Source organism: Cynocephalus volans, chromosome 5 (assembly GCF_027409185.1).
Source record: "Cynocephalus volans isolate mCynVol1 chromosome 5, mCynVol1.pri, whole genome shotgun sequence".
NCBI classification, from domain to species: domain Eukaryota; kingdom Metazoa; phylum Chordata; class Mammalia; order Dermoptera; family Cynocephalidae; genus Cynocephalus; species Cynocephalus volans.
The window spans coordinates 44,941,486-44,954,837 of record NC_084464.1 but is presented as its reverse complement, the minus strand read 5'-3'; the positions used below and the strand labels follow the sequence as shown (position 1 = coordinate 44,954,837).

The following is a 13,352-nucleotide window of genomic DNA, read 5'->3' as shown; positions in this document are numbered from 1 at the left end:
TGACATAACACTCTTCTCCTATTTCCTTTCTCCAGAGTCCTCTTCCCTCTGTGACTACTTCCTCGGTTTACATCCCTGCTGGTGGGTGTCCAGAAAGAAGGGACATGGATAGTAACCTCTAACCTCTAGCTACTTCAGGCTAGAGGTGGCTGCATTGGTTTTAGGGAGGGGACTATTTCACAAGTAACCAACTTGTTGGAGAAAGATGGTTAAAATGGCAGATGTCTCAAGGGGTGGAAACATGGCTGTGCAGCCTCAGGCACTGTCCCGATGGCTACCTTGGGAAAAGCCCAAGCTGACTCTGGGAATGCCTCCTCTTGCTCAGAGGCAGCTTCTTAGCTCCTCCGGTTGTAGCCGTCACAGCCCCTTGCTGGAGGGCTCCAGCACCCACACCCTTGGGGCAGACCAGGTTCACCATTTATTCATCTCTTCCATTTCTTTGTTTGACTGGGAGCCTTCCTGCTGCTCTGCCTGTACACCTTATTTGAACTCAAATAAGGCTGAAGAGACACGGGGGCACCATTTAGTCCTAAGGGCCAAGGCTCTGGACAAGGGAAAAAGGTAATTTGGGGATGTTTCCTCTTCCCCAGGGCCTAACCATTTCCTCCCCAAGTCCCAGGCAAGTGATGGAAGGGAAGTAGTTTCTACTTCCCCCTTGGACCTCCGGAGGCGGCTGTAGCCCGCCAGAACGGGGAGGCGTCCTTAGCAGTGCCGCAAGTGGTCGGAGCGCTGGGTCTGACTGCAGAGCACACTCGTCGCGTGGAGTGGGGAGGGTGCGTTCTGACGCCGAGCTGGTGCGGCGCCGGCTGACCGGCTCTCCTGATTGGTTGCCGCGGGGAGGGGGCGTGGCAGGGTGACTGGGGGCTTCTTCGCTCCCGCCTTTTTAGGGTGCCGCCCTGTCTTCGAGAGCAGCGCTCTGATTGGCTTTGGAAACTATCTCAGCGCTCTGGCCGTGTAGCTTTGAGCGCCTTCGCCCCCGACGCGAAAGCGCAGAGGAAGCGGGGAGTGGGACTGAGACTGACTTCTGATTGGTCCAGATGCCTCAGGGGCGGAGCTGGAACTGTCCTTATCTGACCTCGCCTCGCCTCCCGCTGCTTTCCCTCTCCTCTCGGCGTTGTTCCAGGTTTACCCGACCTGACTCCGCTCAACTAGTTACCTGAGTCCTTGCCTAGTTCTGGACTGGGTGTGCTAGGCCCTGAGGGGCCGCGAGCCCACCCCAGACGCCGGCCCCAGGAATCTTCTGATCCTCTACCTCCCCTCCGTCCTTCCCGTTCCTCGCCCACCTACTCTCCCACTCCCTTCCAGGTTTCAGTCTTGGGGGATCCAGGTGTGCTGGCATTTCACGTGACTCCAGCTTCACTGCGAGGAGGATTGGAGAAGCGCCAAAGGCTTGGGATAGGCTGCTTTGACAAAGAGCAAAGCAAAAAAACCCAAAAAACAAAAAAGGTTCCCAGATAACCACCCAGGGAGACTGCCCAGAGGAAGTCGAACAAATGCTCCGATGGGGGAGGGCTGTACAGGCAGACACCGTGGTTCTTCACAGTTTTGATCTTTCTTTCTCCTGGCCATCCCGAACCCAAATATTCACACTTGACCGATAGGCGCAGGTTTTTGCAGACCTCACTGAGGGGCAGTGCTGGAATGTGAGCTGCGGAGGTAAGACACAGTTCCGGAAGCTCCTTATTCTGGAACCCAGTGGGCATTCAAGTGATACTGGAGCATGCAGGTTTGGGGGAGATTTAACTCCTCCCGGGGTTCCATAGGAATCCTCTGATCCATTGGTCTCTCTGGATAGGGTGATCCAGAGCTGAAAAGATAATAGTGTCAGATAATAGAGGAGACAATAGCGTGAAAGGGAGCCGACCTATACCGACCTATAGCTATACCTATACTGACCTCCAGGGGGCAGCATGGACCAGGGGATGGAGCTGTTCTCGGTCAGCTCAATTCCCTGAGCGGTCTTTGTTGCTTTCACCTGCTCATGAAGGCTGCAAGGCTTCCCCCACGTCCTCTTCTCGCTGGAGCTGCCGAGGGGCTTATCCTTCAGCCCCCAAATCCTCTGTTCTGTGACTTAGGTGGGGCCTTGTGATTCCCAGGCAGAAACTCATAACTTCTGGGGAACATCACCTCTCAGACTTCTCCCTCACTTCTTTTACTGGCAAAAGACATACTGGCCTCGAAGACCCAGAAGCATCTGGTATCACTCCATAGAATGGAGCTGTGCCAATATCCTCTTCTCTGCTAATCCCTGAGACCAGTGTCTTATCTGGTACAGGAGTCCCTAGTGTCATATAGGAAGGACTTGGAGGTGTCCTCATGGACTGTAAGGACCCCCAACTCTGTTCAGGGATCCTTTTTTTTTTTTTTTTTTTTTCTATTTTTAAAAATTTTTATTATTAGCATATTCATTGTTACAAATCGTGATTTTTCTTTATGCACTTTACTTGACCTATCACTCCTCAAACTGTCTCCCTCCCTTCCCCCCATCTCTAGTATCTTAGGTTTGTTCTGTCCTTCTGAAAGTTCAGTGTATTGTTGTGGTCTTGTCTTTCTTTTCTTTTCTTTCCTCCCTCCCTCCTTCCCTTCCTTCCTTCCTTCCTAGCACCCAGTATGAGTGAGAACATGCAGTATTTCTCTTTCCTTGTCTGGCTTATTTCACTCAACATAATTTTCTCCAGACTCACCCATGTTGCAGTAAATGGCAGAATTTCATTCTTTTCTATGCCTGAGTAGTATTCCATTGTGTATATATACCACGTTTTCCTTATCCAGTAGTCCATTGATGGACACTTAGGTTGGTTCCATATTTTGGCTATTGTAAATAGAGCTGCGATGAACGTGGGAGTGCAGATATCCCTTTGACATGATGATTTACATTCCTTTGGATATATACCCAGCAGTGGGATTGCTGGATCATGTGGTAGTTCTATCTGTAATTGTCTGAGGAACCTCCATTCTGTTTTCCATAATGGCTGCACTAATTTACAGTCCTACCAACAGTGTAAAAGAGTTCCCCTTTCCCCGTATCCTCACCAGCATTTGTTATTCTCAGTCTTTTAATAATGGCCAGTTTAACTGGGGTGAGATGATATCTCAATGTGGTTTTAATTTGTATTTCTCTGATGATTAGTGATGCTGAGCATTTTTTCATGTGCCTGTTGGCCATTTGTATGTCTTCCTTTGAAAAATGTCTATTCATCTCCTTTGCCCATTTTTTAATTGGATTATTTGTTTTTTTACTGTATAGTTGTTTGAGTTCTTTATATATTCTGGATATTAATCCCTTGTCAGATGTATAGTTTGCAAATATTTTCTCCCATTCCATAGGCTGTCTTTCTGCTCTGTTGGTTGTTTCTTTTGCTCTGCAAAGCTTTTTAGTTTAATTTAATATGCAGAAGAATGAAACTGGACCTGTACCTCTCACCATATACCAAAATTAACTTGAAATGGATTAAAGACTTAAATATAAGACCCGAAAACATAAAATTACAAAAGGAAAACATAGGGGAAACACTCCAGAAAGTAGGACTGGGCAAAGACTTTATGAATAAGACCAAACACAAGCAACAAAAGGGATCTGTCCTTTAAAGAAATATCATTTCCCCCTATTTCTCTACCTTTGTGTCTTCACCTTGCCCTGAGTTGTTTCTTTTTTATTTTTTTGGTGGCTGAGGGGTAAGGGGATCCAAACCCTTGACCTTGGTGTTATCAGCACCACACTCTAACCAAGTGAGCTAACTGGCCAGCCCTAAGTTGTTTCCTAACTGAGCTCTCTGGGAAACATTTACTTGCTGATCATCAGCACTTTCTCTGCATAATATGGGGGTGCCCACCTTAGCCACAACTTCAGAGCAATTGAATGTGGACATGTGCCCTGAGGACGAAAGAAAGAAGGGATATCCTCCTTTCTTCCCATCCTATAAATATAGATCCACCAGTCCTCCACATAAGAATGGTGGCTTTTCTGATTTTAGGATATCAGGTATTATGGGGAGCAGGCAAATTTTCTGGGTTCCAAAATAAAGTAGTCAGATTTAGTGTAAAGATTCAAAGAAAGAAAAAAAGCAAGACCAAGCAAACTTTGAGAAAAAGGAGAATAGAATTAGCTCTCCCCCATACCAGCCAGCCACCACTACCACCACCACCACCACCAACAAAAAACGTAAGGTGTGATTATCTGTATAAGCTAGAGAAGAATCTTCTGTACAAACATCTTCCTTGGGAATAATGATGATAGGGCTGAGATGAAAGGCCAATTAGTTTTCCTCCCCAGACTGACCCAATCTTGAGGGCTGGAGACTCATTTGATGCTTCCATTCAAATAGTCAGAACATGCCTCTGGGTACCAGGTCTTTTTCTCCCATCTTTTCTCCAAATGTCATATCCCTGGGGGCTTTGGATAGTGGGAGAGCCTTCAACAGTGGTTAAGATGGAAGCACAGCAGGTACATGGAGAATCTCCACTCACTGAGCCCTGAGACAAGGCTAAAATTAAGATGGAGGAGAGGCTGCTGGAGAGGATGGCTTGGACTGTAAAGCTGGGAGAAGCACCTCCTGTCCAGAATTCTCATGTCCTCTTGACCTGGCTTTTTTTCTACTCTGAGACACTGCTGGTGCTAATGTGGGTCTCTTAACCCAGGATCCCAAAGGGTCTGTAAACAAGGATGAGGAAAAATTAATTTTACTTTCACTAATCTCTAACCGAAGTTGAGCATTCTCTCCAATGATAAATGCAGGCAACAAACCAGGTATTTGCAGTACCTGTGACTGTCACCAGTAGAATTCACAGATGTATTTATATGAGGGTACTTCAAAAAGTTTGCGGAAAAATATAATTGAAAGATAATACGAATCTTTCCATGAACTTTTTAAAGTATTCTTTTATCACTCTCCAGTTGTTTCAAAATGTCATGTATGTTCATTGTTATTTTGTAGTTAATGATAGTGGTTAGACCCACCACTAGATTTTATCACACATTTTTTTAATTTTGGTAACTGTTCTTCAATACAGTTGTTTTTCTTTGTAATCCTGTGTATTTTATTTTACGTAGTTGTAAACTATTCTGAGACTCTACAGACTTCACTGCTAAAGGCATATCCAAGGCATATAAAGGTTAAGAACCCCCAGATGTCTAATGAGATAAAGTTTCTTGTTTTGTAATATTTTACATTCATGGTAATTGGGAAGGTTGTTTTCATGTTTAAACTAAATGTCTGCTTGTGTAACTTCTTTCCATATTTTCTTGTCTCCATTATTACTAATTCAATTATTCACTCATTCATTCACCAAAAATTTAGGAAACACCTCTCCTGTACAAAACTATGCTGCACGAAACTGAGCTACTATGTGCAAAGTAATCCTCACTAGACATGGGGTTCCCACCCATCCTGTACCCTATTCATAGTCTGGTGGAGGAGCTGGACGGTTTACTCTCACAGGCCACACAGGCTACAGCTTACTAAGGGCAGGGTGGAGGGAGAGTTGCCCCCTGGTGCTAGCAATAAGAGAGTGTGTTGTCTGTAGAGAATTTAAAATTAATTCTGAAACCAACTTTTTATTGTTACCATGCACCAGCAATTATGAAACAATGTTAGTGTCAAAATACTCCTCCCAGTGGTGCAGCCCCTTCCCACCCCACCTTGCTTGGTATGCCACTGCACACAGGAAAGTTTTAACCATTTCCAGTTTACACACATGTAGCCTTTTGATACTGCCTTTTTGCCTCCTCAGCACCCCCATCCCCGTTCTCACCTCACTCTACTCAGGGTGGGATCAGCAGTGCTGCTGGGTTAGCCTACCCCAAAGTGAGTGCCCCAGCCCTCTACCTGTAAGCTCCTTGGCCTTTGGTTGGCCTCGTTCATAGTCCAGCATAAGTCCTGCAGGCTTAGCCTCTGTAGGCATTGTCTCAGCTCTTATTTATGCCCCTGTGCTTGAGCCCCTTGGCAATTGCTGTTGATAGTACATGATTCCTTTTCCTCATCTCCACATTTCCCATTCTTCAAGAAATCTCTGGGTTTTCCAGACACTTCAAGGATTAATTAACTGGCCTGAAGGCTTCTCTGATCCCTGAGTTTCTTTTTCTTCCCTTACTTTTGGAGAACTTACAGTGGTTTTACTTGGAAGTGTTACTGTCTTCATTTTTATTCCTGAATTTTATGCAATTCTTTTCTCTGCAGCTACAGGGCCTCATCCCTGGCCTGCAGAGAGCTCACACCTAGTCTGAGCTGCTAGAATTGAGGTGAGAAGGAGGTACCTGAGGGTAGAAATGTATTGTTTCTTCTCCAGCTGCTATTAAAGGTCTTGGATGTGATTGAGTCGGACCAACCCGCACAGTCTCCCTTTTGGTTAACTCAAAATAAACCAATTTGTGTCTTTAATTATATCTGCAAAATCCCTTCCCAGCAGCATCTACACTAAAATGCGATTGAATAACTGAGAGATGGTGTGCTAGTGATTGGCCAGGGCAATGATTCCAAAGGCCCTGGGCCCCACATCCCCAAATGCAAAATGTGAGGTTGTTATGTTTCTACAAATAAACTCCCCCTCTCAAATTCAGTTAATATAAGTGAATCCAGTGGTGTCCTTAGGGTTTGGCATCTGAGGAGTGTCTATGACTTGGGAAGAGTGGTCTGAATGGAGGGTGAGAGGAAGAGACCAGGTTTCAGCTGGTTGAGGGTGAAAGGGCAGTCAATGACTTGTTCTTTCTCATTCAGAGACTGAAAGCCTCTGTTGGTCTCTGGGGCACAGAGGAAAGCCTCCCATTCTCTCAGCCTTTCCTCTCTTTTTCTTGAGCATTCCTCAACTTGATGGTCTGTAATCCCATCAAACTACCTTCCATTGAGGATTTGAACACAGTAATCAGCTTCCTCAGTATTCCTCAAGGACACAGAGTCCATACCATCTGTATGCCTATCAGAGAGAAGGAACTTCCTAATTTGTCCCAACTTTGAGTACTCTACTGAAAGGACTTCTCTGATCTCATTCAGCACCAATGGATCATCTTTAAAATCCATAGGATGAAACATATTTTTGATGATGACAACTTGCTCATGGTGCATTCTGGATGGCCCAGCTCTCCTCTCAGGTCTCCAGTCTGACTGCTTTTGTTGCAGACAGCTTCTTGTAATCTTTGCACTTGTTTTTTTAGGCATCATATTCCCTCTTTGTTTGAAACTTCGCCACCTTGACAGGTAATTTGTAGCCTCTAATTTCATCTTCATCCAAAAGTTTTAATGCAAGACCTGCAGGTTCCCTCCTCAAGTAACAGCAAATTCCATCTCCTTTAAGATTTCTTTGGTTATCTTTGTAAAGCTTGACCTTAAATTCTTCTGAGGATTTCTCTTAATAATGGAAAATTTGTATATAAGCAGTACTCATACAAATTCATCCACTGTAATGTCTGGAGGCAAACCAGACATGTATACATTTGTATTTCTGTCTTCTTCAACATGAAACCATCTTGATTCTATTTTTCTTTAACTCTCTTTTTGGAATAAGAGGCATTGGGGATTTTTCTTTGTGGAAGTTCCTCTGCATTCCTATCATTGACAACTTGTACATTTTCAGGATTGCTAAAAAAAAGGCCATAAGCAGCCTGATATGTAGCAATGAAACCTTCAGTGGCCTTGGGGAACTAAGCTTTCCTCTCCAGGTGCCACTTGTACGGGGTGTCAGCTAGACACTAACCAAAAGAATCCATGTTTTTACTGGAATCTTCTTGGATTCCTTCTTGGTGTGCTGCATTCGCAACTGCTCATTAAACTCCGTCATTCCCATCCCTGTTGTCACTGCTCATGTTTCCTATCTAGCCAGGGGCAAGGTCCAGGTAAGCAAAGAGGCTGCTCTGGGACCCCCCCCACCAAGTGTATCTGAGGTGGCTACCCAGGCATTGTTTTAAACATTTAACACACTAAGTCTTTGAATTGTCACATTGTTATCCTCATTTTACAGAACAGGAAATTGAGGCCCAGAGACCTTGCCCGAGGTTATAGACAGCTAGTGCATGACAAGGCTGGAGATTTGAATCAGACAGGTCTGCTTTAGAGGCCACATACTTAACCACTACTTTTTACAGCCTCCAAGAAGCTAACTGGGTGAAATCTAGCCTGCCTCCCATCCCTGTTTCCATCATATAATGGTGAAAATATAAACTCCCTAGCCCACCTACTGTATCACACTGTTGTCCCCACTACACTCTGTATTTTCTGGCTCTAACCCGGCTCTTCACATGCCTCCTCCCTAACTTGCCCCTCCTGCCCTCTAATAAACTGCAAACCCCCTCATATCCTTAACTTCTCCTTGGAGTGTTCCCTCCACTTCCCGGCATTAACTGAAATTTAACTCTCCCTGGAGGACACTGCCTCCTCTGCAGACTTCTGAAATGAGATCTGTTTATTTTCTTATAGGTGAGGGTGCTTTCCTTGCTCCAGATTACTGCCTCCAGGCTATTCCTCCCCCAAACCCCAATTCTAGCCTAAAATAACTCTGCCTGTGAGGCTCATCCATTGGACTTAACTGCCATCTTTCTTTCTCTCTCTCCTTTTCCCCCCTCACCACTATATTCACAAGGACCTCTTCCTTTCTCATTGCTACCCACTGCTGCCTGCCAGACCTCTCTACCTTGCTCAGGGAAATGCTGGCAACTGGCTGATTGTCTGTCTTCCCCCTGAGTCCTCTCAATGGGCGACTTCATTGTCCACATGGGAGACCCATTCCCCACCCAGCCTCTCAACTTGGTGACTTTATCCCCAACAACTTGGTGACTTCCCCACTCAACTTAGCCACCCATTCTCATTGTCACCCCCTGGACCTTATGACCCAAAGCAGCCCCTCCTTGAGAATTATTCAAGCAGCCAGCCCGCAGCCCCCATCTTCTAACCTTCCATCCATTATTTTGTCTACTCTCCTCTCAATCATTTTTCAGTCTCCCAGAACCTCCAGATCAGTGGTGCCTCCCTTCCTCCAGCTCCTCCTTATCCAACTTCGACTACATGACCCATCATTTTGACAACTCTTGACAATATCCTAAATTCCCTTGTTCCTCTATATTTTCAGCACCTATCTGGTAAACCCAAATGCTGGATAAACCCAGTGATCTATTTTCTTCAGGATTTTACTCTGATAGCTGAGAATAGTTGGGGGACATCACACAACCAGGAAATCCTCATTCATGGTCATCAGCCATAAGGAGGCTTCAAGCTTAGCGACCCAGCCTCATCACTCTGCTCCATGGCTACTTTAAACCTTTCTGATCCTTGAACCTATGAGGCTCTTCTCTCTGTCTCTCATCTCAATCTTAGTTTATGATCTTGCTCTCATGTCACAGAGAAACCTGAAGCCATCAGAGGTGAACTCCATGAACCAGCTGTTAGCAGATCCACACCCTCCAGCATCTGTGCCCATCCTCTCCTTGTTCTTTCATGTTAGAATACAGCAATGGTTCTCCAATGATGATGTGTGTAAGATTTAGTAGATCAGGATCAGGAGCAGAAATTTTCATTTCTAACTAGTTTGCAGGTGATGCTTAATGCTGCTGGTCTGAGGACCCCACTTGAAAACCAGTGGAGTATAGGAACTGCCCTCCTTCTGCCCACGGCCAGTCTCTCTGCATCCCATTTCCTCCATTACTCCTTTTATTCCTCCTGGATCTTCAACCTCTCACTCTCAAAATAAAACAAAAGCAAAAACAAAAACAAATCTCTTCTCTACCTCACTTCCTTCTCTGCCTACCTGTGTCTCTCAGTTCTCAATCACTTCACTGCCAGACTCACTCTGTCACTCAGGAGGGACACAATGCAGGTTGTTTGATTGGATTCTGGTTTGAAAAAAAATGTATAAAAGGGGCCGGCCTGTGGCTCACTCGGGAGAGTGCGGTGCTGATAACACCAAGGCCCCGGGTTCAGATCCCATATAGGGATGGCCGGTTCGCTCACTGGCTGAGCGTGGTGCTGACAACACCAAGTCAAGGGTTAAGATCCCCTAACTGGTCATCTTTTAAAAAAAAAAAGAAAGAAAAAAAATGTATAAAAGACGTTTTGGTATTAATTGGGGAAATTTTGAGTATATGAGACATCTTCAAAAAGTTCACCGTGTACTGGCCAGCCACCAAAATAAAATAACAACAACAAGAAGTTCATGGAAATATTTGTGGTATCTTTTAATTACATTTTTCATGAACTTTTTGAAATACCCTCATATTCTGCCTATCAAATGGTTATTTTCTTAGCTGTAATCATGGTACTGCAGTTATATAGGAGAAAGTCCTTATTTGTAGGAGATATATGCTGAAGAATTTAGTTGTGAATCATCATGCTTTCCTACATTTTTACATGGCTCAAGAAATATATGTAAATACATAAGTGTTTCTATAAGTAACAATTGTTAAATCTAAGTCAAGTGAATAATTGTGTTATATTTTCATTTTTTTGTATGTTTGAAATTTTTCATAATAAAAAGTTGGGCAAAATTCTCTATTTCCTCATTTCCACTCAGTGCTCAACCCTTTTGGGCTGGTGTCCACCTCTACTATGCCACTCATGTGTTTTTACAATGAACTTCATGTCTTTAAATCCATTTTTTTTAGTTTCCTCTTACTTGAACTGTCCCTAGTATATAGCCAATTCTGAATTCTGAATTCAACCAAGTTGACCAATTCTTTCTTGGAACACTGTCTTTCTTTAGCCTCTGGGACTTGCAAGCTTCTGGTTTTCCTCCTATCCCTCTGGTTGCTCTTTCACTCCTCTGTTGGCTCATTCTGCTCTATCTGGCCATAATGGAGTTCATCAAGGGTGGTCAGTCCTGACCCCCTCCTCTTCTCATGGTCACTGTTCCCCCAGGGGATCATGCCTGTCACATGGCTTCAGTTCCTATCAGCTGATTATTCTCAAATTTATGTCCTTCTAATCTCCAGACTTGTATCTCCAGATTGCCTACATGGCATCCCTACTTGGATGTCTCAGAGATACCACAAACTTAGTATATCTGAAACAGAAATCATAATTTTTCCACACAAGCAGTATCATCCTTAAATCTGGACTAGCGGGGCCCTGCCCTGTCCCACAGACTTTAGGGGATCTCACCAATCACAACTGACCTATTACACACAACATTAAATGATACCTGGGCGCCTCTGTCACTGGGATCTGCCCTCGGTACTGGCACAGCGCAACCTGAAACACTAAGCATCTGCTCTTGTAATGAACACCTTTCAGGCCTGGGGAAGTGTTTCTGCAGTCTTTTGCCTTGTATCCTGGAAACAAAAGATGACTACAACTGGATTCTGTGAGGTTATACCTCTGCCAGATTCCAAGGCACATTGCTTTAGAGTGTAGGGATGATTTAAGCAGTGGAAGTGTTTAGGTAAGAGAAAATACAACTTAATTAACTTGTCAAATATTACCTCTTAAATAGCATGACAAAGTATCCTTTCCCAATTTGTGTTCCACAGGTATGATTCATGTTGTGCCACATTTACAATAGTTGCAAATGACAGTTGAGGAACATTTTCCAATATTAATTCTTATTACTGTTAACTTTGTATGCATGTAGGTCTAGACATAACTTGTGTGAAGTATGATATTGAGTCTGTATTAGTAAGTAGATGGACATCGTGTACTAGATTATAAGTAGTTTAATTTTTATAAAACTATTTGTCTTAGTTCATGTGGGCTGCTATAACAAAATACCTTAGACTGGGTAATTTGTAATCAACAGAAATTTATTGCTGACAGTTCTGGAGGCTGGAAAGTCCAAGATCAAGGTGCCAGCAGATTTGGTGTCCAGTGAGGGCTTGCTCTCTGCTTCACAGATAGCACCTTCTTGCTGCATCCTCACATGACAGAAGGGGCAAACAAGCTACTTGGGCCTCTTTAAAAAAATTTTTTTTGGCAGCTGGCCAGTGCAGGGATCAGACCCTGGACCTTGATGTCATCTGCACCTTGCTCTCACCAACTGGCCATCCCTGGGCCTCTTTTATAAGGATACTGATCCTATTCATGAGGCCACAACCCTCATAACCTAATCACCTCCAAAAGGCCCCACCTCTTAATACCACCACATTAGGGATTAGGTGTCAAATTATAAGTTTTTGGGAGGGTACAAACATTCATACCCTAGTACTATGTAATGAAATTCAATACAAATTTCAAAAAAGTCAGCAAAAAGCATTATATAAATTTATTTGATTTTACATATTGATATTTATTAATTATAATTTGTATTTTGCCTTTTAATTTTGATAAATAATTTTGAATATTTTAGAAGAATATATGATAAACGTATGAAAATGATTTTAAGTTTTAAAAATTTACATATTTGGGAGAGTGTGGTGCTGATAACACCAAGGCCACGGGTTTGGATCCCTATACAGGGATGGCTGATTAGCTCACTTGGGAGAGCGTGGTGCTGGCAACACCAAGTCAGGGGTTAAGATCCCCTTACCAGTCATCTTTTAGAAAAAAAAGGAAAATAGATAAAAATAAAAAATAAATAAAAATTTACATATTTTGTTGAAAATACATTTAAATTTTATAAGCTTTTGCCTACAATTATATTTTATTTTAAAGTCTAGATCATTGAGAAAAGCACAAATTGTTATATAATAGAAATAGAAACTATGAATGTGGAACTCAAAGAAGTAAATCGAAAATGAAAAGTAAATAAAATATTCAAAATGTTCAAAGAGGCTGTCTATTAAATTTCTAAAAACTGGGGAAAGAGTACAAATGAGGCCAGATACATTCTCATTGCTTTGATTAGTAATTAAATCAATAAGAAATATGAAGTTGCATGGATTTTATCTAATCTGTCCAAGTTGTGGATTGGATAAAATACTTGCTTTTTATTTTTCTTTGAATTAAATGCAACACTTAAAAAAAAAATGGAGAGCTTTGGGCCGGCCCCTGGCTCACTCAGGAGAGTGTGGTGCTGATAATACCAAGGCCACAGGTTCGGATCCCATATAGGGATGGCCGTTTAGCTCACTGGGTGAGCGTGGTGCTGACAACACCAAATCAAGGGTTAAGATTCCCTTACCAGTCATCTTTTAAAAAAAAGAAAAAAAAAAGGAGAGGTTTTGTAGCAAAATTGGGATTTCCAGTTCCTTGTGGTAATGCCAGTTCTGAATCCAACCAGGAGCTGCTACCCTCCAGCTGGGGAGGGGACTCTCCAGTCTTTCCACCTTACCTTGGCACTTTGCACATTACCTGCCTGGCCCTACAGGAATCTGAGTTTGCAACTTAATCTAGTCCTTTGAAGGAAGAGTAAGGTCTTTTCTGTTGTTGGGCACTTTCATCGCCAAGTGAGGTTCTTAAGAGATTTTAAAAGTTGAGATTAAAAAAGAATTTATAGGCAAG

At 43.3% G+C, this 13,352-nt stretch overlaps 1 pseudogene; it reads right to left on the bottom strand.

Annotated features, from left to right (window-relative positions):
- Positions 1–6,608: 6,608 nt before the first annotated feature.
- On the bottom strand, positions 6,609–7,795 carry LOC134379008 (17S U2 SnRNP complex component HTATSF1-like; annotated as a pseudogene).
- Positions 7,796–13,352: the final 5,557 nt, after the last annotated feature.